Source organism: Cervus elaphus, chromosome 18 (genome assembly GCF_910594005.1).
Source record: "Cervus elaphus chromosome 18, mCerEla1.1, whole genome shotgun sequence".
Taxonomy (NCBI): domain Eukaryota; kingdom Metazoa; phylum Chordata; class Mammalia; order Artiodactyla; family Cervidae; genus Cervus; species Cervus elaphus.
In genome coordinates, this window is record NC_057832.1 from 62,585,480 (window position 1) to 62,608,651 (window position 23,172).

The 23,172-nt window shown below is 35.5% G+C and overlaps 1 protein-coding gene across 3 annotated transcripts in view; it reads right to left on the reverse strand.

Annotated features, from left to right (window-relative positions):
• The window catches only part of FOXP2 (forkhead box P2), a 630,928-nt gene that overhangs the window by 532,672 nt on the left and 75,084 nt on the right, over positions 1-23,172 (reverse strand). For all 3 annotated transcript variants that reach the window (XM_043873380.1, XM_043873379.1, XM_043873378.1), the window contains one exon: positions 17,758-17,902. The gene's annotated coding sequence lies outside the window, so the exon portion shown is untranslated. The remainder of the gene's footprint in view (positions 1-17,757; positions 17,903-23,172) is intronic.

Consider the following 23,172-nt stretch of genomic DNA (forward strand, 5'->3'; position numbering starts at 1 on the left):
AAGTGAAAAATTGTAAAAGCAAAAATAAAGACGTTTTTATTACAATGGATACAGAAATATGTCCAACAACTAATTCCAATGTTAATATTTCTCATCTTGCACCGTACTACTAATCCTCTGGCAATTAAGTATGACAGGCTGTATAAGACACATCTGGATGAAACAAAGCACTTTATCTCAAATTCTTAAGAATTCAAGACTTAGGTTAAGATATTGCTTTGAGGACTTCTAAAACCAAAAATTATAACAAAAGTATCACAAATTAGTGGGGTTTTTTTAGACTAACAATATAGCCAACAAAACTGTATTGATATGATTTGCCAAAACAATATAAATAATGTAATGCACACAAATAGTATCATGTAAACAGATATTTCAAGAAACTTAATGCTAATTTACAATCAATTTTACAATTTACAGTTTTCAGAGAACTTTCAGCTGTATTATTTCACTTAATGGTAGAAATTATAGATGGTATATTCTGTAGAGAAAAGGAAAAAAAAGAGTTAATTCAGCACAAGTCTCAACAAGCCAGCTGATAAAGCTAGCCTTTGGCATAGTTTCAGTTAAAGAGGGCTTTCTTGAGTTAACTTGTCGAAATTGCTCAATATGCTAATTGTATAAATGATGGCTTGATATACGATTGTGATAATTTATTTATATTTTTCTACAAAGTTTAACAGTTTAACAGTCAACAGTTTCATGCTTCCACATTTGAACATACATTTTAATCTGAAAACAAATGATTAGAGAACAAGAGGCAGCAAAAACTAAATAATCATGTCATCTGATTACTGCACAGATTAAAACTTGATGCAAAAGTGCTATATTTAAAATATACTTAAATTATACAAGGATAATTTCCAAACTACTTTTCAAAAAAGGTGCAAATATTTTTTTAAAAAAGCAAACACAGCCCAAGAGCCTGGACTTCTGTGATACAGACCTCTACCACCAACCCCCAGTTCTGATGATCCCTGCAGGCAACCAACTGCTGTATCTGTGGAATGTGCTCTTTGAACTGTACAAAAGCCTTCAGCCTTTCCTGCATTCTGCAAACAAAAACTGCCAAGTGCAATTATTTCTCTGATTTAACGTAATACAAATGTTACTTCTCTGCCCTCAACTCCCCTAGTACCAGTGATGGCCTACAATATGTACATGTTTATAAATGCCCTGTAAAAGATTCATTTTCCTAATCAAAATTGAATTTGTTTTAGAAGTATAATAGTTCAACTGAATATAATATAAAATTCAACAGGCACCATATTCCCTTTTGTGTATATGTTTTAAGAATTCTATTTCTACAGACGGATTCAAGGATTGAATGGGATTAGTTCTTTTAATTATATGACTAGGATCTTTAGCTTGAAATCTTTCTTACAAAAAAAAAAAAGACAAACACAATAGTTGTTTATATTCAATTCATTTACCAAAAAAACTCATTACAGCTAGTAAGAATATGTCCTTCCAAATGTGAATATCTCTTGATATTCAGAAGAAAATGAAAAGTAAAAGGCAAAGTAAGTCCTAAGATAGAGTTGTGTAGATATTTAAACTCACCTACTAGTTAAATGTTAGAATAGTGCATTCTCCTAGCCTAGATCCAACATAAACTGCTTTTCTTCACTGAGCATATCCTTGGCATTATGCATACCTGAGCATTTTTCTTTCTAAAAAGATAATATTTAATCCAATACTGAAGAGTTAGTTCTATTTTCCATGAACATTAATGCTTCCAACTATTGGTGTATATAAACAATTATTAGCTGCATTACTCCATTGGAAAAAATTTGAAGTTTTGTAAAATTAAGTTATGAAGAGATAAGATACTATCACTTATTTTGTACCCCAAAAAATAATTATCAAGTAGAATCAGTCATTATAGGAGATTCTAGGAAAAGCTAAGACATGCTTTTTTTCAGAAAAAGTTAACAATCAAGTTGAAGGGAGAAAGACACAAATACATAAAGCAACTAGAAAATAAGAAAAAATAAACATAATGAATATTTGCCACTATTAATTAAAAGTAATTTGTTCATTTCATGGCCTATTTAAATGAAGTTTGACCTCATATCCTTTTCGAGAACCAGAGACATCTTAGGGTGTTACAAACAAAGCTGAGCTAAACTGGATTAGAAGTTGTTACCCTAGGGTCAAGAGAAAACAAATGCACAATTTTAAGAAAAAAACAAAAATTACCCAATCTTTTTTTTAAAGGCAAGTCACTACCCTGTGAGTCAGAAGGCAGTATTAAAATAAAGGGCATTAAGGATTTAGTAAAACAGGTAGTCACTGCAGTGATCCAAGTGAAGGCTTTAGACTAGCGTAGTATCACTGGGAGGTAGAAAAAGAAAAACATTTTGATCAAATTTGGAGATTTAATTAATGAGATTAGGATACTTTGGCTACCTGATGTGAAGAGCTGACTCATTAGAAAAGACCCTGATGCTGGGAAGATAGAAGGCAGGAGGAGAAGGGGATGACAGAGGATGGGATAATTGGATGGCATCACCGACTCAATGGTCATGAGTTTGAGCAAGCTTCAGGAGATAGTGAAGGACAGGGAGGCCTGGCATGCTGCAGTCCATGGGGTCACAAAGAGTCTGACATGACTGAGGGACTGAACAACAACAAAGGAGAGTAGACAGAAGAAGAGGAAGATGTCCAGGTGATGCAATGTTAGTGATCCAACATTTCTGACATAGGCAACTGGGAGTATAATGGTGCTTGCTATTCAGTAAGACATAACACACCATAAAAGAAGCATATTTTCCATCATATTTTTATAGGTGAGACAAGAGTTGACAATGAGCTGAATTTTAGATGGATCCCTGTGGGACATTTAAGTAAAGATAGCAAGAAGACAGTTGTAAACGCAGATCTCACACTCAGAGGTAAAATATGAGCTAGAGATGCAAAAGTGGGAGCCCCAACACTAAAAGTGGCAATCAGCACTCTGGCAGTAAGGGAGCTCATCTAGAAAAACGAACACACAAAACGAAATGATACAGAGAGAATACAGGAAAATACCTAAATTTATCAATGGGCAAAGGAAAGACTCACAAAGGAGACTTAGGGAAAGGAGTAAGTGGGAGAATATGCCATGAGAACATAAGCTGATAAAATAAGGAAGCAGTCAGCTGTGTTAAATATTTCAGGAAAGGCAAAGGACAGAAACTGCTGTCAGATTTATCAACAGTGATATCATTGAGGGACTTCTGGTCAAGCACAGCAGCCTGTTGCTGTCGTTCAGTTGCTCAGCTGTGTCCAACTCTTTGCTACCCCATGGACTGCAGCACACCAGGCTTCCCTGTTCTTCACCATCTCTTGGAGTTTGCTCAAACTCATGTCCATTGAGTCAGTGATGCCATCCAACCATCTCATCCTCAGCCTTCCCCTTCTCCTACTGCATTCAATCTTTCCCAGCATCAGGTTTTTTTCTAATGAGTCTGCTCTTTGTGACAGGTGGTCAAAGTATTGGAGCTTCAGTATTAGTTCTTCCAATGAATATTCAGGATTGATTTCATATAGGATTGACTGGTGGGATCTCCTCACTGTCCCAGGGACTCTCAAGAATCTTCTCCAGCACCACAGTTCAAAGGCATCAATTCTCCAGTGCTCAGCCTTTTTTATTGTGATGTAAGATGTGAGATGTGTGATGTGAGGTGTGAGATGTCCAGCTCTCACATCTGTACATGACTACTGGAAAAACCATAGCCTTGAAAACATGGATCTTTGAATGCAAATTAATGTCTATGCTTTTTAACACGCTGTCTAGATTTGTCATTGATTTTCTCCCAAGGAGCAAGCATCTTTTAATTTCATGGCTGCATTCGCTGTACGCAGTGATTTTGGAGCCTAGGAAAATAAAGTCTGTCACTGTTTCCACTGTTTCCCCAACTATTTGCCATGAAGTGATGGGACTGGATGCCATGATCTTCGTTTTTTGAATGGTGAGTTTTATGTCAGCTTTTTCACTCTCTTCTTTCACCTTCATCAAGAGGCTCTTTAATTCCTCTTTGCTTTCTGTCATAACGATGGTGTCATCTGCCTATCTGAGGTTATTGATATTTCTCCCTGCAATCTTGATTCCAGCTTGTGCTTCCTCCAGCACGGCATTTTGCATGCACAGCTGTCTAAACACATGCAATTACATCCACTCCTTTACAAAGTACTAATAAAGTGACAATACAAGAATAAAAAGTTATGAGCCCATGAAAAGGATCCTAGCTGAAGGGGTGACACCAAACAAGACATGACAACACATGTTTGTATGCACTACATGGTCTAACACATATCTTCAAAGAAAGTTGTTCAAGGAATCAATCAGTACATTATTCAATCATGTAGTCCCCTCTTGTAGAAAAGAAAATTGTTCCAGGAGTCAAAAAAAAATGCAGAAGAGAAATTACACAGGAATTACACTCCAGGAAAAATTCTCAAAGCTGATGACAATAGCCCTGCCTCTCTCTGAGTGAACTCAGAAACTACTATATTTACATTTTTAGATTTTTTAAGGTAAATAAGTACCTACTATAACACAGCATAGTTTACTTTCTCTCTCTTTTTTTAATTCAAAGGTGGGACTTGAAGAAAATGATCTTTGTTAATTAAGCCAAATATAGTTCCTCTGAGTTATAAAAAGAGCAAACCCAGAAAACTATGCTGTGTTACAGGAGGGACTTGTCATCAGTTCTGAGAAACTTTTTTCTGGGGTGTTATTCCTGTTACACAGGAGGATACTAACTGCTCATCTATTATAATCCATACTCATTTCATTTCAATGGGGTCTTCCAAAGGATTGCACTTCAAGGCAAAAGCTTCCAGTCACCTTGTAGTACAGTGTAAAGGGCAATATCCTTTCTGAGAAAGTCCAAATCAATTCATTCATCCAATACGTATTAAATGTGGACTGTGCACCAGCAATAATCTGAGCAGCAGGGACACAGGGTTGAATCTGGTATACAGAAAATTATACAACACTGCATGAAAAGTACCGAGTGGAAAACAGAATGGCATCTTGTCACACTGATTCTTAAAATCTAATAGAAAACAAAAATTACTGATTTTAATATTTTCATTAACCATCATATTAATCAGCATTCATCTCTATAATGAAACTATTGAGAAATTATATTTCTTAAAACACCTCAATTCATGATATATTAGATTTAAATTCAAATATAACTAGATTTAAAATAAGACAAACTTAATCTCAGATCACTTTAACCATAAGAAAACAGGAACACAATAGAAATGCTATTTTTAAATTGCACAACAAAGCTAAAATTTTCTTTTGCACAAGGCTTCTAAGACCCAGTTCAGTGAAAAGGTTTTTGAAAAATTAAGAAGCTGGCAATAATTGAGGGCTCAATTAAAATGTACCTGTAATAAGAGTTTACTCTGAAAAATCAACATGAAACTTTGAGTTGAAATTTGGTTTGTTAGTTCAAAACACACTTGTTGGTAGAGAGAAGATTGTCAATACCTATAGTGAAAAACGAGGGAGAGAGAGTACCATGTGTAGCAAAATTCATCTCTCATCTGAAGACAGAAACTAGAGGTTGACTAGAGCAAGATTAACTAAGGATCCTGGGGGGGAAGGGCAAAGAGAGAAATGGAAATTATTTTTTAAAGTAGTGGTAACAGATAAACTAATTGAATTCTTTCTTTAAGAAAAATATTGACCTACCTCACTAAAAGGGTCAAACCTAAGACTTGAGATTAAAGGTCTTCCTTTGGTCATCCTAAGCTTCCCTGATAATTCAGTTGGTAAAGAATCTGCCTGCAATGCAGGAGACCTTGGTTTGATTCCTGGGTTGGGAAGATCCACTGGAGAAGGGATCGGCTACCCACTCCAATACTCTTGGGCTTCCCTTGTGGCTCAGCTTGTAAAGAATCCACTTGCAATGTGGAAGACCTGGGTTCGATCCCTGGGGTGGGAAGATCCCCTGGAGAAGGGAAGGGCTACCCACTCCAGTATTCTGGCCTGGAGAATTCATGGACTGTATAGTCCATGGGGTCACAGAGAGTTGGACATGACTGAGCGACTTTCACTTGGTCATCCTACCAATACTAACTTTGTTCTTACATTGAACAGAAAATATAAATATCTTCATATCATTGACTAAAAACTATAAAATAAAAGCACATGCCACGTTAATAAAACTCAATGGGAGTAAGTGAAGTTGCTCAGTTGTGTCCAACTCTTTGCGACCCCATGGACTGTAGCCTAAGCAGGCTCCTCCATCTATGAGATTTTCCATCTATGAGACACGAAGCGAATGTTGGCTGCGATTCGCCACTTTGCTTAGAATCAAATCTTCAATCAGAATAGCATGAGTGTGTAAATCTATCAGTCAAATTACATAACCTTTCCAAACTATCTCAGTATATAATGCCATTGGGTGATCAAACATCAAGACAAAATATATGCAATGACTCTTGTTATACAGGTAAAAACAGAACTCTAGTAAATAAATTTGAAAGATAGAAAGAAGCTACTTTAAATGTATGGTGGGAGAGCTTACATGACTTGTAATGGTTTTCAGTCTAATGCTCTCCTAACTGAGCTCTTCCGGCTAGCTCATGACTTGTAATGGACACTAGAATGAGCACTGTGCAGCAATATAATCAATTAATTAATAAGCAATATAATTAATATGCTTAATCTAACAGTGAAAACAATAATAATGGAAGCTCCTTACTTAATCCATATGCTAGGAGCTGTGCAGGATGTTTCATCTCTCCCCATTAAATTTTCCCCAAATCATCTGGCCCTAAGCTTTACATAATGCTCTTAAAAAAAAGCAACATTTATACTCTGTACTTGAGTACGTTTTATAACGAAACAAAAATAATCACTTTGTGATATAACTCAATTAGAGAGACATATAGCAGTACATTGGTAAAATAAAGATGTAGTATTATAAAACTCAGATATTCTACTGCAAGTTACAACCTTAACAAAACTCTCAAACATGTACACAAAAAGAAATATACAGATACATTCACTGCATTAGTGTTTGGAATAATAAAAAACTGAAAACAGTTGAACTGTTCATTTACTGAAGAAGGATTTTAAAATAACTATGCTTGAATCAAACCATGGAATGTTTGGAGCAATTAAAACCTAAGTATTATCCACAACAATGGTAAAAACAAATAAAAAAAGACAATCTCAGTGTTGGCAAGATATGGAGAAACATTGATGCATGAGTTGATGGGACGTCATGCATTGATGATGGGACAGTAAATTGGGATATAAACTTTATGAGACTGCATGGCAGTGTCTACTAATGTTGACAGTCACACTATATAAATATAACCGAGGATACAGACACTATGGGCTTCCCAGGTGGCTCAGTGGTAAAAGAATCCACCTGCCCATGCAGGAGACCTGGGTTCAATCCCTGGGTCAAGAAGACTGCTTGGAGCAGGAAATGGCAACCCACTCTAGTGTTCTTGCCCAGAAAATCCCATGGACAGAGGGGCCTGGTGGGCTACAGTCCATAGTATAGTATAGTGAAGTCACTCAGTCATGTCTGACTCTCTGCGATCCCATGGACTGTAGCCTACAAGGCTCCTCCATCCACAGGATTTTCCAGGCAGAATACTGGACTGGGGTCAAAAGAACTGGACATGACTAAGCAACTAAGCCAACAAAACTGAGCAACTTTGCAAACAAAGGTCTGTCTAGTCAAAGCTATGGTTTTTTCAGTAGTCATGTATGGATGTGAGAATTGGGACTATAAACAAGTTGAGTGCCGAAGAATTGATGCTTTTCAACTGTGGTGTTGGAGAAGACTCTTGAGAGTCCCTTGGACTTCAAGGAGATCCAATCAGTCCATCCTAAAGGAAGTCAGTCCTGAATATTCATTGGAAGGACTGATGCTGAAGCTGAAACTCCCATACTTTGGCCACCTGATGAGAAGGACTGATTCACTGGAAAAAGACTGTGATGCTGGGAAAGACTGAGGGCAGGAGGAGAAGGGGACGACAGAGGAAGATATGGTTGGATGGCATCACCAACTCAATGGACGTGAGTTTGAGTAAACTATGGGAGTTTGGTAATGGATAGGGAGACCTGGTGTACTGCAGTCCACGGGATCGCAGAGTCAGGCACGACTGAGCAACGGAACTGAACTGAGCAACTACGCGCAGGCACAGACACTGAGTTGACAGGATGATGTAGATATCTTATCATACAAACTTCTCCCCCAAGCTATACAGATATGCATAACATGAAAAGGACATACACAAATGTCCCAATAGTGAAAACAACACAAATATCCCAAAGTCAAGGGGAAATAAACAAACAGTGGTATATTCACATCATGGAATACTATATAGCACTCAGGATAGATACTTAACTACACACAACATGGAGGAAGAATGTAAACCTAATATTAACAAAAAAATGTCAGACACACACAAAAGACTGTGTACTAAATGATTCCATTCATATCAAGTTCCAAAGCACAAAACTAATCTATGTGTTAGGGGTCAGAATACTGTTTCCCTGGCAGGGGTGGGGAGGGATAGTAACTTCTGAGTGGGAGCTTCTGAGACCTGGTAGTGTGCTATTTCTTTAGCTAGGTACTGATTACACAGATCTGTCCATTCTGTGAAAATTCACCACAGTGTACATATATAACTTCTGCAGTTTTCAGGATATAACTGCAAAACTCATAAATGTACAATATTTACTTTAATAATTGCTAACTTAAAAAACCTAAGAAATCAGACCTGTGTTTATTGCCATGGATAAGGCCCCTAAACATAATTTTTGAAAGCAAAACTTCTTCAGAAGGGCAGATTTAATATGATGCCACTCACATAAACGTTAAAATCACAAAAAAGAATAAGAATACAGATAAACACCAAATTCAGTAAATTCCTCTAGGGAGAGAGAGACAAGATAAGAAGAGAGTACACAGTTTTTGCTTTATTTGTGGTATTGTATTTTTAAAACAGGAAAGACAGATCTGAATACAACAAAATATTCACATACGTCAAATTTGAATGTGTGAGTGCTTACTGTGTTATCTTGTGCATGTCCACAAAATTTTAAAATAAAAATCTTAAAGAAAGTTACCACTTTGGATTCTAGAGTGAAGAGAATCTTTAAAACAATTTTCAGAGAAAGACATTCTTAATCAATTTACCCAGATCAGCTGACCAAGAAATGCTTTTATATATATATAGCTTAAGTATCTGAGATAGTGGATGGCCATTTATTTAGGTAAAAAATTTACTAAAATATACTCTCTATATTGAAAAATAGTACAGTCTTATTTGCAAAAAGATAAGTTGGTCCTTTTAATTTGTACAATAATAAAAATTATTGAACATTTAAGAGAGTTCAGCAGAAATGATCTTTAGGAGAAAATACACCTTCAAACTATATATTTTATCCCCAAGGCCACTATGTTGCTTTCATACTGTTCTATTGGGCTATAATCAAAATGAAGCATTTAAGTGATAATTGCATGGGTAGAATCATCACCTCCACAAAACTATAAATAGATCATCGATAATCCCACTAAGAGCTTCCCTGGTAGCTCAGCTGGTAAAGAAACCACCTGCAATGCAGGAGACCCTGGTTCGATTCCTGGGTCAGGAATATCCCCTGAAGAAGGGATAGGTTACCCACTCCAGTAGTCTTGGGGTTCCCTGGTGGCTCAGCTGGTAAAGAACCGGCCTGCAATGCAAGAGACTTGGGTTTGATCCCAGGGTTGGGAAGATCCCCTGGAGGAGGGCATGGCAACCCACTCCAGTATCCTGGCCTGCAGAATCTCCATGGACAGAGGAGCCTGGTGTGCTGCAGTCCATGGGGTCACAGAGTCAGGACATGACTGAGTGAATAAGCACAGCATGCCACATACCCACTAAAAAAGGGTCATTCATCCCAGGAATATTCAGTCCCTTTTTTCAGATATTACTTTGCATCATTATCTTGGAAGTAGACTCAAAAGGGTAATTAATCCTTCAAATGGATTTGGAGATTATCATCTATTTTGTGTTTAAAAGGTTTTGTCTTTACTATCTTAAAATAGAAGAGATATACAGGAATACAAAAGTTTTAACTAGTTTACCTTTTTAAAAAAATAATAAGCACTTAAAACCAAGAGGTCAGGCTTTTGTGATAAGGTACATAGCTGGATGGGTTTTAGCCTTTCATTTAAGCATTCTGTTTCTTTGTTAAAATCCTCCCTTGAGGGTCTGAGAGCAATCCATTCATTAAGATTCTAGGGAGTCATTCAGCAGTCATAAGACACATTCAGGTGGGTTACTTTCTTAAGACATTAACAACTGCTTTTGCAAAAAAGCTTACATCATTGTAAGAGAACATGGATATTACACCTCATTTTGTTGAATTACTATCTTACAAAGATTCAAATCAGTAAGGAAGACAGCTGTAAAAAGCTGCCCTAAGAAACTGGTGCTTGGTTATCTAATGAAAACTAAATCCCATGAATATCAATTTTTCAGGAAGATTCAACTCCTCCTTGGTATTTTTTTTTTCTTGTTAAGGCTGATATGTCTCTTTTCAGACATTTAATAAATAAATTATCTTGTTTTCCATATTCCTATATAGCCTCTCAAATTGACCAAAGCAAATCTTTTTGAACTTCCCAAAAATGTAGGATATATATCCTATATATCATCCTCTGATATATCATTGAAGGAGAAAAAAATTCCTCTATTTCCTGCTGGGAATTTGTAAAAGAAACATAAATATTATTTAGATCTTCTTTTAAGAATTTATAAATATTCTAGGTAGGTTAATATAAAGTTACAGAAATACTAGGCCACAAAGAAATAATAACTTTTTAAGTATTTCCATGTGGTGATAGAAACCATATTTCCTGAATTATGGAACTACATCCTTCCCAGAATAATTATCTGCTTCAGAATTTAACAAATAGAATAAATCACTATGTATTGAACACTGCTATACATAGAGACAGAGATGGAGAAATATATAAACACATACATACATGAAAACATACACACATATATATAAACAAACATTTCTACATGCATAGAAAAGGTAAGAGAGATCTATACTATTAAGTGCCTATTCTGTGCCAGGTATTTTTAAAGTTTGATCATTCAATCTTCACAAAACCCTATATGAAAATCATTTTTTTTAACATATAAAACTTACCAAGATCAATACAAAAAAATACATGGCTGAACAAACCCAGGTGTGTCAAATGCAAAAATGATCTTTCTTCCATGGTATGCTTAAAGTAAGTTTTAGTACTGCTTGGTATCACTTTAACATAGAAGAAAATTCATTCTGGCATTATGAAGAAGCATAGCTGGTTTTTCAAACAAAATCTGATTTTATTCCCAAAATTTCAATATGGCAAAGGAAAAGTTGTTACAAAGATAATTCTTGGTTGAATATGTTAAAAATGTAATTCCCTGGTAATCTGGGTTTTGGCCAAGACAAATCAAAATCAAAGATATTTTACAAATGCCAAGTTTTCAGGGAAACAAAAAAAAAATGCAATAGCAACAGATGCATTCTCCCTAGACATTTGTGTTGAGCCTAGCCATATCCAGAGTTTGAAGAAAAGGGGGATTTTAAATTTCAGTTTTATGAATAATAAGTTCTGGTTTCTGTTAATGTCAACTAGTTAAATAAGATTATACTCATTCCTTCGAACATTAAATATTAGAGTATACTGAGAATGAAAGAAAAAATAAGGAGGAAAAAGAGGAAAGGAGGAAGAAAAAAGAAAAGCAAGAAAAAATGTTAGAGACTAGCAAAAAAAAATATATCTGGTACTTTTTAAACTGAAACTACATTTGAAAATTTCTATTCAAAGAGAGAATACAAAGTGCATCTGTTTTTCATTTCTTTTACAACATGCTAACATTAAAATTAACAAACTAAAATCCCACTTAAGTGTCTCAGGAGGATGGACCACTGCATAAAATGCATTAAATTTTAAGAAGCTACAAAAAACTGAGTAAACATCATTTCTTTACTGCAGAATGGGTTTTGGGTATATGGGTTTGGGGTAAAAAAAAAAAATATTTATTTTTTTAAATTCAAAACTGAACTATCTTAAGACAAGTTTATTCTACATAAGTTGTCATAAAAAGTTACTAAATATATGCAAGCACAGAGGTCTTCCTATATGGATATTAGCACTTTCCCCAAGTAAAACACCCTCCAGCAGATCTTCCCAACCCAGAAATTGAACCACGGTCTCCTGCATTGCAGGCAGATTCTTTACCAGCTGAGCTCTCCAGGAAATGCTTTATGATATCAGAAAATAATGATTTTAAAACCCTATCTTTTTAATAATCTTGAATATCCAGAGTAGACAGATCAAATATGATTTTATCTCACTTTTTCTCAGAATTCTACTTAACATAATCATTGAGATTGCTTTCTTAATTTTTAAAAAATTATATTTGACATGCAAAAACATATCTAAAGCAAAGCCTTCATTTATTTAGAACAGTTTTACTTTTATAGAAAAATTCAGCTGAAAACTACAGAGTTCCCATATATGTCTTCTCCATCTCCAAAACACATAAAGTTTCTTCTATTATTCAGATTTTGCAGTACTGTGGTATATTCGCTACAACTTATGAACCATGTTAAAACATAGTCATGAACTAAAGTCTAGAATTCACACTAGGGTTCACTGTTTGTGATGTATAGTTCCACAGTTATACAGCTGACAAATACATAATGCTATGTACCCGTCATTAAAGAACCATACAGAATAGGTTCACCACCCCAAAGATCCCCTTTGCTCTGCCTATTTGTCCTTCTCTCTCCTCAACCCCCGGCAACCACTGAGCTTTTTACTGTCTCCACAGTTTGCCTTTTCCAGAATGTCATATAGCTGGAATCTCAGTATGTAGGCTTTACAAATGATTTAACTCACTCAGTGATATTCATTTAAAGTTCCCCATGTCTTTTTGTGGCTTAATAGGTCATTTCTTTTCATCAACTGAATTAACAGTCCATTGTCTAGCTATATCACAGTTTGTTTATCCATTTATCTAGTAAAGGGCATTCTGTTTGCTTCTAAGTTTTGGCAATTATGAATAAAGTTTATGTAAACATTGTGCAAATTTTTCATGGACATATTTTCAATTCATTTGGGTAACTACCCAGGAGTGCAATAGCTGGGCTACATAGTAGTGAAGACTATATGTGTGCTGATCTTCATAATAAACTCCAAATTATTTTCCAAAGAGGCTGTATTCATTTCCACCAACAACAAATCAGAGTCCTTGCTGCTTGTTGTTTCACATCCTTGGCAGCATTTGATGATGTCAGTATTTTGAATTTCAGCCATTCTAATAGGCAAGTAGTGGTATCTTGTTATTTTATAGTTCCCTAATGAAATAAATACCAAGCATCTTTCCATATGCTTATTTGCAATCAGAAGTATCTTCAGTGAGATCCCTCTAAAGCTCTCTCCCACTTTTAAATTGGATTATATGTTTTCTTATTGTTGAGTTCTTTGTTTATTTTGGATACCAAGTCCCTTATCAGATAGGTCTTTTACAAATATCTTCTTCCAGTGTGTATCCTGTCTTTCAATTCCCTCATCAATGTCTTTTCAAAAATCGAAGTTTTTTGTTTTAATGAAGTGCAACTTATCAAACATAATTTTTCTTTATTCCATGGATTGTACTTTTGGTATTTTATTTAAAAAATTATCCCCTAGATTTTCTCCTATGTTACCTTCCAGCAGTCTTATAGTTTTACATTTTACACTTAGCTCTATGATCCATTTTTTATTCATTTTTATAAAAAGCATATGTTCTGTGTCTATTATTTTGCACATAATTGTACAAATAGTTGTTCCAGTACCACTTTTGAAGTTACTGTCCTTTTTCAACTGAACTGCCTTCACTCATTTGTCAAAGATCAGCTGACTGTGCTTGTGTGAGTCTACTTCTAGGATCTTTAGTGTTTGTTACTAAGATCTATTATTTTGTCAATACCATCTTGTCTTGATTGTGTTCGGTTCAGTCGCTCAGTCATGTCCAACTGTTTGCCAACCCGTGGACTGCAGCACACCAGGCTTCCCTGACCATCACCAACTCCCGGAGCTTGCTCAAACTCATGTCTATCAAGTCAGTGATGCCATCCAACCATCTCATCCTCTGCTGTCCCCTTCTCCTGCCTTCAATCTTTCCAGCATCAGGGTCTTTTCTTTAAACAAAGTCTTGACGTCAGGCGATGTTAGTCTTCTGACTTTGCTCTCTTTTTTTCCTATTCTGGGTCTTTTGTCTTTCCCTATAAACTTAAGGACTAGTGTATCAATATTCACAAAATAACTTACAGGGATTTCACTGGGATTATGTTGAATCTATAACCTTCAAGTTAATAAGACCTGACATTATAACCATATTGAGTATGTCTATCTATGAACATGGGATATCTCTCCATTTAAATATTTGATTTTCTTTCATTAGAATTTTGTAGTTTTCCTAATATTGTTGTTGTAATCTACAATATTGTAATCATCTTTTGGATTTTCTACATAAATACTCATGTCATCTGCAAAAAGACAACTGTGTTTCTTCCTCCCCAATCTGTATGTCTTTTAATTCCATTTTTTTAAAGCTTACTACTTAGGATTTCCAGTATGATACTGAATAGGATGTTTAAGAGGGGACATTTTACTTTGCAATCTTAGTAGAGAATCATCTAGTTTCTCACTGATGATTTTGTATAAAGCAAATATCTATGCAACCACCAGCCTAGTGAATAAACAGAAAGCTGCTGATACACCAGAAGGTCCAGGAACCTTCACCTCAATTTCGACCACCTATCTTGAACTTGGAGAAGGAAATGGCAACCCACTCCAACACTCTTGCCTGGAGAATCCCATGGAGGGAGGAGCCTGGTAGGCTACAGTCCACGGGGTTGCAAAGAGTTGGACACGACTGAGGAACTTAAGCATCATCTTTACTTTTGTTATAATCACTTCCTGCATCCCCAAACACCAAAGTCTAGCTTTGGAATTTCATATAAAGGAGATCATATAGTATTTATTCTTTTAGATTTGGGTGTTTTTAATCAACATTATCCTTAGGAGATCCAACCATGTTACTGTTGCTATACATTATACTTTCATTGCCGTAGAGCAGAAGACCAGAATTTTTTTTCTGTGAATGATAATGCTTTCCAATTCTTCAACTTCAAACCAGTAAATGGTTTACTACAGACCCATCAAATTTAAATAACTTTTTAAAGTTTCCTCACAATTTTCAGTTATAAAAAAGTTTTAAGTGAAAAGTAATTGCTTTATGTCCTGAAAGCAATACTAATATTTGTAGTCTTTCTCTAAATTGTCTATTCTAATTCAATGATGAAAAATGGTGAACTGAACTTCTAGGACTTATATTTTATGCATCAATTCAGTTCAGTCGCTCAGTCGTGTCTGACTCTTTGCGACCCCATGAATCGCAGCACACCAGGCCTCCCTGTCCATCACCAACTCCCGGAGTTTACTCAAACTCATGTCCATCAAGTCAGTGATGCCATCCAGCCACTTCATCCTCTGTCGCCCCCTTCTCCTCCTGCCCCCAATCCCTCCCAGCATCAGGGTCTTTTCCAATGAGTCAGGTCTTCGCATCAGGTGGCCAAAGTATTGGAGTTTCAGCTTCAACATCAGTCCTTCCAATGAACACCCAGGACTGATCTCCTTTAGGATGGACTAATTGGATCTCCTTGAAGTCCAAGGGACTCTCAAGAGTCTTCTCCCAACACCACAGTTCAAAAGCATCAATTCTTCGGCACTCAGCTTTCTTCACCGTCCAACTCTAACACTCATACATGACTACTGGAAAAGCCATAGCCTTGACTAGATGGACCTTTGTTTTCAAAGTAATGTCTCTGGTTTTCAATATGCTATCTAGGTTGTTCATAACTTCCCTTCCAAGGAGTAAGTGTCTTTTAATTTCATGGCTGCAATCACCATCTGCAGTGATTTTGGAGCCCAGAAAAGTAAACTCAGCCACTGTTTCCACTGTTTTCCTATCTATTTGCCATGAAGTGATGGGACCAGATGCCATAATCTTAGTTTTCTGAATGTTGAGCTTTAAGCCAACTGTTTCACTCTCCTCTTTCACTTTCATCAAGAGGCTTTTTAGTTCCTCTTCACTTTCTGCCATAAGGGTGGTGTCATCTGCATATCTGAGGTTATTGATATTTCTCCCAGCAATCTTGATTCCAGCTTGTGCTTCATCCAGCCCAGCGTTTCTCATGATGTACTCTGCATATAAGTTAAATATGCAGGGTGACAATATACAGCCTTGACATACTCCTTTTCCTATTTGGAACCAGTCTGTTGTTCCATGTCCAGTTCTAACTGTTGCTTCCTGACCTACACACAGGTTTCTCAAGAGGCAGGTCAGGTGGTCTGGTATTCCCAAAGCTTTCAGAATTTTCCACAGTTTATTGTGATCCACACAGTCAAAGGCTTTGGCGTAGTCAATAAAGCAGAAATAGATGTTTTTTTGGAACTCTCTTGCTTTTTCGATGATCCAGCGGATGTTGGCAATTTGATCTCTGGTTCCTCTGCCTTTTCTAAAACCAGCTTGAACATAGTTTGTACTAAAATTAAGATTTCTAACTCACAAGTATAGAATGTCAATAATGGCCGCAGTGTTTCCTGGCTCTATCAGACCTTCCAAACAATAATATTAAACGTGAACCTAGAAATGATGAATTCTCACTGCAGACTACTTTGACAACTTTGTCAGATGCTATGTGGTTAAGAATATCACATTCAAAATCTGTAAAGACTCATATTTAAATTTTGGAGATAACTGGGAGAATTTATGATTTGGTTTTATTTGACACTAATAAGTATTCATTATCTACTGCATACTCTGGACCTTTTAAAATGAAAACAATACACTATCACTGAGTCTTTTCACTGACAAATGAAAAAGGTAATCAATTATTAAACAAAAGTCAAATTTCTGGCAGTTAAGACATTATATCACATATCAACTGCCTTATTGCAAGGATGATACATGAGGTAACTTTCCATATAAAGGTGTTGATGATAAGAAATTTCTTCCCAAATAATTTTCCTAAAACAAGCCCTGCTTTTAGTCATCATTCTTTCTACCAATTTCTGAACAGCAACTGAATTCTGTTTCTATAAAATCATTAACAGACATGTTTTAAGTTCTCCCTAACAAAACAGGAAATCAGTCTTTCCAATACACTAAGCTGACAAAATTTATATATTTTTATAGTACAGATACAAAGTCAGTCCAATTCATTTTCACCATGCAAAGTGAAAAAAGGACTTACTGTCTCTCTTACTGAAAGGTGGATTTAAATAGATATATTAAGATAGTCTTATTCTCAGATATGAAGAAATATAAAAGAAAAAGAAGGAATCAAAGTTTAGAGCATCAAGGGATTATAATGGCATAAATGCACATATTAAATCAAAGGAAGTTACCTTCTTTTCATCAGAATACTCTCAAAATTCTTAACAGTTCTCTGCCAGAAGATAAAATTAAAATTAATCCATTTTGCATTGAATGTTATTATTGTAAAGCATCACCTTTTTAGTTAGAAAACATTAACACAAATACAAATTTAAGTTACCAACCAAAAGAAATGTATATTTTGTAGAGAAAAACAAATGCAAAGAATATTGTCATCACATATTTTTCTACTAACACCTGAGCAGCCACAAAAACAGAGATGGCAAACATGGAGTACAGATGACTTACATTTGGAGGGTTAGACTTTAATTCTCTCTCCCAGGATTGAGGGGTTTTATTCTTCGTGCTTACAATGCTTCTTTCTCCAGGGTATTCTTCTACTTCCAGAATAGGTCAGGACAAAGCTTCAACAGACTTCTATTATTTGTTTGATCTAGGGGGAAATTATACTTTTAATCAATTATTACAAAATGCATCAAACTTTTTTCTTACTGTGCTGGGGGTGGGGGTTTCTCATTATTTTCTGTTGGATCTGAAGTGAACAGAGAAAATAGGAATCGCCATTGTTGAATATTATAATAAATAAATCAAGTAGTTTAAATTAACACCACTAAAAGAAACCCACATCTATCTTCTTTTTCATTTTTATGGCTAAGCAGCATAGCAAGAGAAAATTAATATTCAAAATCCAAATGACTACAAAAGCCTGCTCAAATGTATTTTTAAAAGACTTTAACATAATTTTGAAAATCCATGAGTTTGCATGGACTGGCAGAGACGATTAGGTATCAAATATTTTTACTCATTCATTTTAATGTCTTAGGGCTAAAGAATTACAGGATGATTAGAAAAGTGTAAAGGAAAATCCATTTAGAAAAATTTTAATGGAATAATAAAAAAGATGATTTCAAGAGCATGAGACAGACCAGAAACAGACAGTAAAGAATCTGTAGGCAGGGCAAGAAATCTAGAGTACAAACTGTGAAAATGGTACAAAGGTTGGGAACTGCTATTCTAACAGAATGTTGGTCAAATTAAAGTATATGACACAAGGACATTTAAATCTGATTTGATGTTAATTCTCTAAGGAATTTATACAATGTAAAAATGCAATACATCTTACTTTCACAAGAACACAGAAGCATAATGCATGATTGTTTGACCTTTGGTGGTATGAAAATTCATAACTTTAAGAGAATTAATTGTATTCTACAAACTTTATCAAACTGCAGTTTTCTAATAATGGATATTTTCTGCCTCATTAAAATGAAATATTAAGATAAATGTCTTCAACTTGTGCCATACTTTGGATCACACACTGTTGCCTTATCTTAAAGTCATTCATATTGCTTTCCATTAAATAATAAATTAGAATGTAGGAGGGACATTTAGAGAAAATCAGAAATAAAATATAGCTGGGGGAAACATGTCTGCTAGCACTGTAAAGTCAGTTTCTGCTCAGAAATTTAAGACTATTACACTTGTGATTATTACCCCCCCCCCCAAAAAAAAACTATAGTGGCAAAATAGTAAACAAATGAAGTCAATTAATAGCTATATCACAATTGCTAAATACAAAAAACAAAATATATGTGGGCAGAAGCATTTCTTTAAGTCATCCATCTAATCACAAATTGGTACTTGTGTGAGCCTTTGCTGATTTTAACCGGTATAAGCGGTACTTGCAATCATTTACCTGGAATATCACAAAATTACTTCTGGTGAAACAAACAGAAATCTGACTATCAAAAATTAATGTTACTGAAGGAGAAAACTCATTCAAGGCTAGATTTTAGGACTACAGAAAACTGGTATACTTTGCTTTAGAAAGATCAGCTAATCTTGGCCTAACTCAATATTCTTACTATTAATGGTTATCAACATACATTCTATATGAATATTTCCATATGGCTTTTCAGACATAGGTAGTTCTACTTTAGTTTCAAGAACACAGAAATGGTTTTGCTGTATTTTGGATCAGTGCAAGATCAATGAACATTCCTTTAGGGAAGCCTTTTGAACTGACAAAGGGTGAATGATTGACATCAGTAACAAATACTTTTTGTTGTCCTGGAATGACATGTCATTTATAGCAATACCTATGCTAATTAATGCCACACATATCTACCAGATGTGTCAGAGAAATATGCCAGACCCTTCACAGAATATAGTGTGAGTTCCACTAAAATTCCATTAAAGATATCGATATACATTCCTTAGATATAAAGAATTGATCTCTCTCTCTCTATATATATATATATACACACATACACACACACATATATATACACATACACATAGAATATACTTTCTATGATAGAGAAAAACACACTTTTATGTAGTTAACTATACCTTATCTATTCCATTGGTAAAACTTTTTACAAAAAGCAAACTCTACCTTGTTCAAAGACACAATAATCTGAACCTTAAAAAATACAGAAATAATGTACTAAAATACTAGTTGGGGTCTTCAGAAACTACACTATCATGACACTTTACTCTTGTTCCCAGATTCTCTCAAATCCACCAGTAGATTATTAACAATTAGAACTATACATTAATCATTTTCATCTCCCCATTCCCTAGGACACAATTTGGTATAATGGGTACCATCTTTTTTTTTTTTTAATATAGAGTTAAGGTCAATACAGACATCAAAATTATATATCACAATTTTGTTAGTAAATTCAGTATTTACAAAGAAACAATTGCTTATGATGGCAACTGAAACCCTTACTCATTTAATCAGATATGCTAGTAAAGAACTCATCTCACTGTCTGGAACAGACCACTCAAAAAAATGTGATCTATATAATCAGATTTAACATCCATTCCAGATTGCCTGGGATAGATGAGATTTGTACTTAATTCAGTTATTAAAAGTTAGCTCTTTTCTTCTCAAAAGTGTCCCAGTTTAGATGATAACTCTATATATTTTTCCAAAGTATAATTAATTATAATTCATCTATATGATTATTTCTTTTTATCAACAAGTTACTGTTCTTCATTTTATTGTTTTCTATGATGCTGTTAACATGATAAAAGAATTTTACTAAGATTGGAATGAACAACATTCCATCCTTTTAACATCAATACATTCACACAAACGGTCAAAGGTTTACTAAATCCTCATATCCTTGAAGCTAAACATTTCATCATCAGTATAGGAATCACCTCCTAGCTGACCAAACAAAATGTGACTTCTTAATTCTTAGATTGCTTAACTTCTCTAATTCATTTAGCTTATTTTTTCATTCCTTCCACCTTAAAACTCTACTTTTGGCCTACATTGCCAAGTCGCTTCAGTCATGTCCAGCTCTTTGCGACCCTATGGACCATAGCCTTCCAGGCTCCTCCATCCATGGGATTCTTCAGGTATCAGTACTGGAATGGGTAGCCATGCCCTCCTCGAGAGGATCATCTCAGCTCAGGGATTGAACCCACATCTCTTATGTCTCCTGCATTGGCAGTCAGGTTCTTTAGCACTAGCGCCACGTGGGAAGCCCTTTTGGCCTACATGACACCCTTCTTTCCTGATTCCGCTCTTCTCTCTCAGACCTCCTTTGTTCATTGTCTGCTGGTTCCTAGTCTTCCTCTATCTATTTCCTTAATGTTAGTTTCCCAAGACTTCATTCTAGTCCTCTTCTTTTCCTAATCTGCACTCTGGTTTTTGTAATAACCATAACTTGCTGCAAGTGATGCTATTATCAGCCTACACCTTTCTCTTGACCTGCAGATTTAAAGTTCCTACTGAATACACAATCTTGCATCCCCTCCCCTCATCCTCCAGTCTTAACTCAGAGACCAAGGAAGCAACCAACGGTTAGAAAGAAGTGAAGTTCTGCAAGAATTCACAGGCAGCAGAAGACAAGGGGGCTGGGTAGGGAAATCCAAACCCACTAGAATGAGACACAGTCTGTTCCTGGTATCTCATTTGTAATCCAGGCATGTTTCACTTTTAAAAATTGTTGCATGTAGTGGACAGGTTTCAAGGCAAATACTACTAGAAAGAATAATATGATAAACATGAAATACATCATGAGGATCACAAACAAAATATCCAAAGATAAAAGTATAAAGCAGCCTGTTATTGTTCAGTCACTAAGTTGTTCCTGACTCTTTGAGACCCCATGGATTGCAGGATGCCAGGCTTCGTTGTCCTTCATCACTGTCTCCCGGAGTTTGGTCAAACTCATGTTCACAGAGTCAGTGATGTTAGCTAACAATATCATCATCTGTAAAGCAGTTAGGTGAAAAACAAAAGAAAGTTGTAGGGTACTGTGGCAAAGTTTCTAAAGGGGTGGCTTTTAAACACCATCAGATTACTTGCATAACCCAGTATTTGCTCCACAGGAATGCAGTATTAGCCCTGACAAAGGTGAATTTTCAAGAGAAATCAAAAAAGCTGTGCATATGTGTGTGTGTGTGAGACAGAGAGAGAGAGAGAGAAAGAGAGATCCAATTAAGATTTAGTAACAAATCTTGTATTTTAAAAATAATAAATATAATAACATATGCAAGCTCTCTAAGGACTTAAAGCACTTCTTTCTGACCTCACACTAAAACTGAAGGGTTAGCCTGTGATCTAAAAGTCATGTATAACAAGGTTCCTAAAGGAAAATGTGGTCTGAGTTCTGAACAACTAATACAAAATCTTTTGATATACAATCCATTTACATTTTGAGAAAAGCATGCTATTTAATTTTACTGCCTAAAACATGTTGTGAATAAAATTTTCCATCTTCTCTTTGGCTTAGTTCTTTATCCTCTACTGCCTCTTAAACATCTTCACTTCAATACTCTGGTTCTGATACTTCTTCAAATTAATTATGGCTTATATGTCTTCAGAATTTTATTGGGGTGTTCAAAAAGTTCATTCAGTTCTTTCCTTAACCTGTTATGGATGGAAAAACCCAACTCTGAGGCAGACTCACTATCTCAAACCTCTTTACTCAAGAACACATGAGTTTTCCTAAATATATACCTAAATATTTATTTATTTAATTACTGATTGGATCTTCTAACAGAGAAGACTTTTTGTGCCTCTGCCATACGCCCCACAGTATACAGGAGAGATTCACAGAAGAGAGTACTTTATCCAAGATCTCAGAGAGTGTACGTGACAGAGATGGAACTTGAGCTCACTTTCTTTTTGAAAACACGACAAGCCAAATTTACTTAAAATTTATATGACAAGTAAATATACACATGTAATATTTAATTTGTCTAACTATATTTGAAAATACTAACTCCCTTTAAGAAAACTATAAAGAATCTGCCTGCAAAGCAGCAGATGAAGGAGACGCAGGTTCTAACCCGGGGCTGGGAAAATCCCCTGGAGAAGGCAATGGTTAAGTCACTCCAGTATTCTTCCTGGAGAATCCCATGGAGAGAGGAGCCCGGTGGATTACAGCCCAAAGGGTCACAAAGAGTTGGATATGAATGAGCAACTGAACATGAGTACAAAAATCAAAATTAGAAAATAACAGTGTTTTTGTATGTTTTACCTCAGAGTATGATATTTCATCAGAAAAACATCTACTTCTACTTCACTGACTATGTGAAAGCCTTTGACTCTGTGGATCACAACAAACTGAGGAAAGTACTTAAAGAGATGGGAATACATGACCACCTTACCTGCCTCCTGAGAAGTCTGCATGCAGGTCAAGAAGCAACAGTTAGAATTGGACACGGAACAACAGA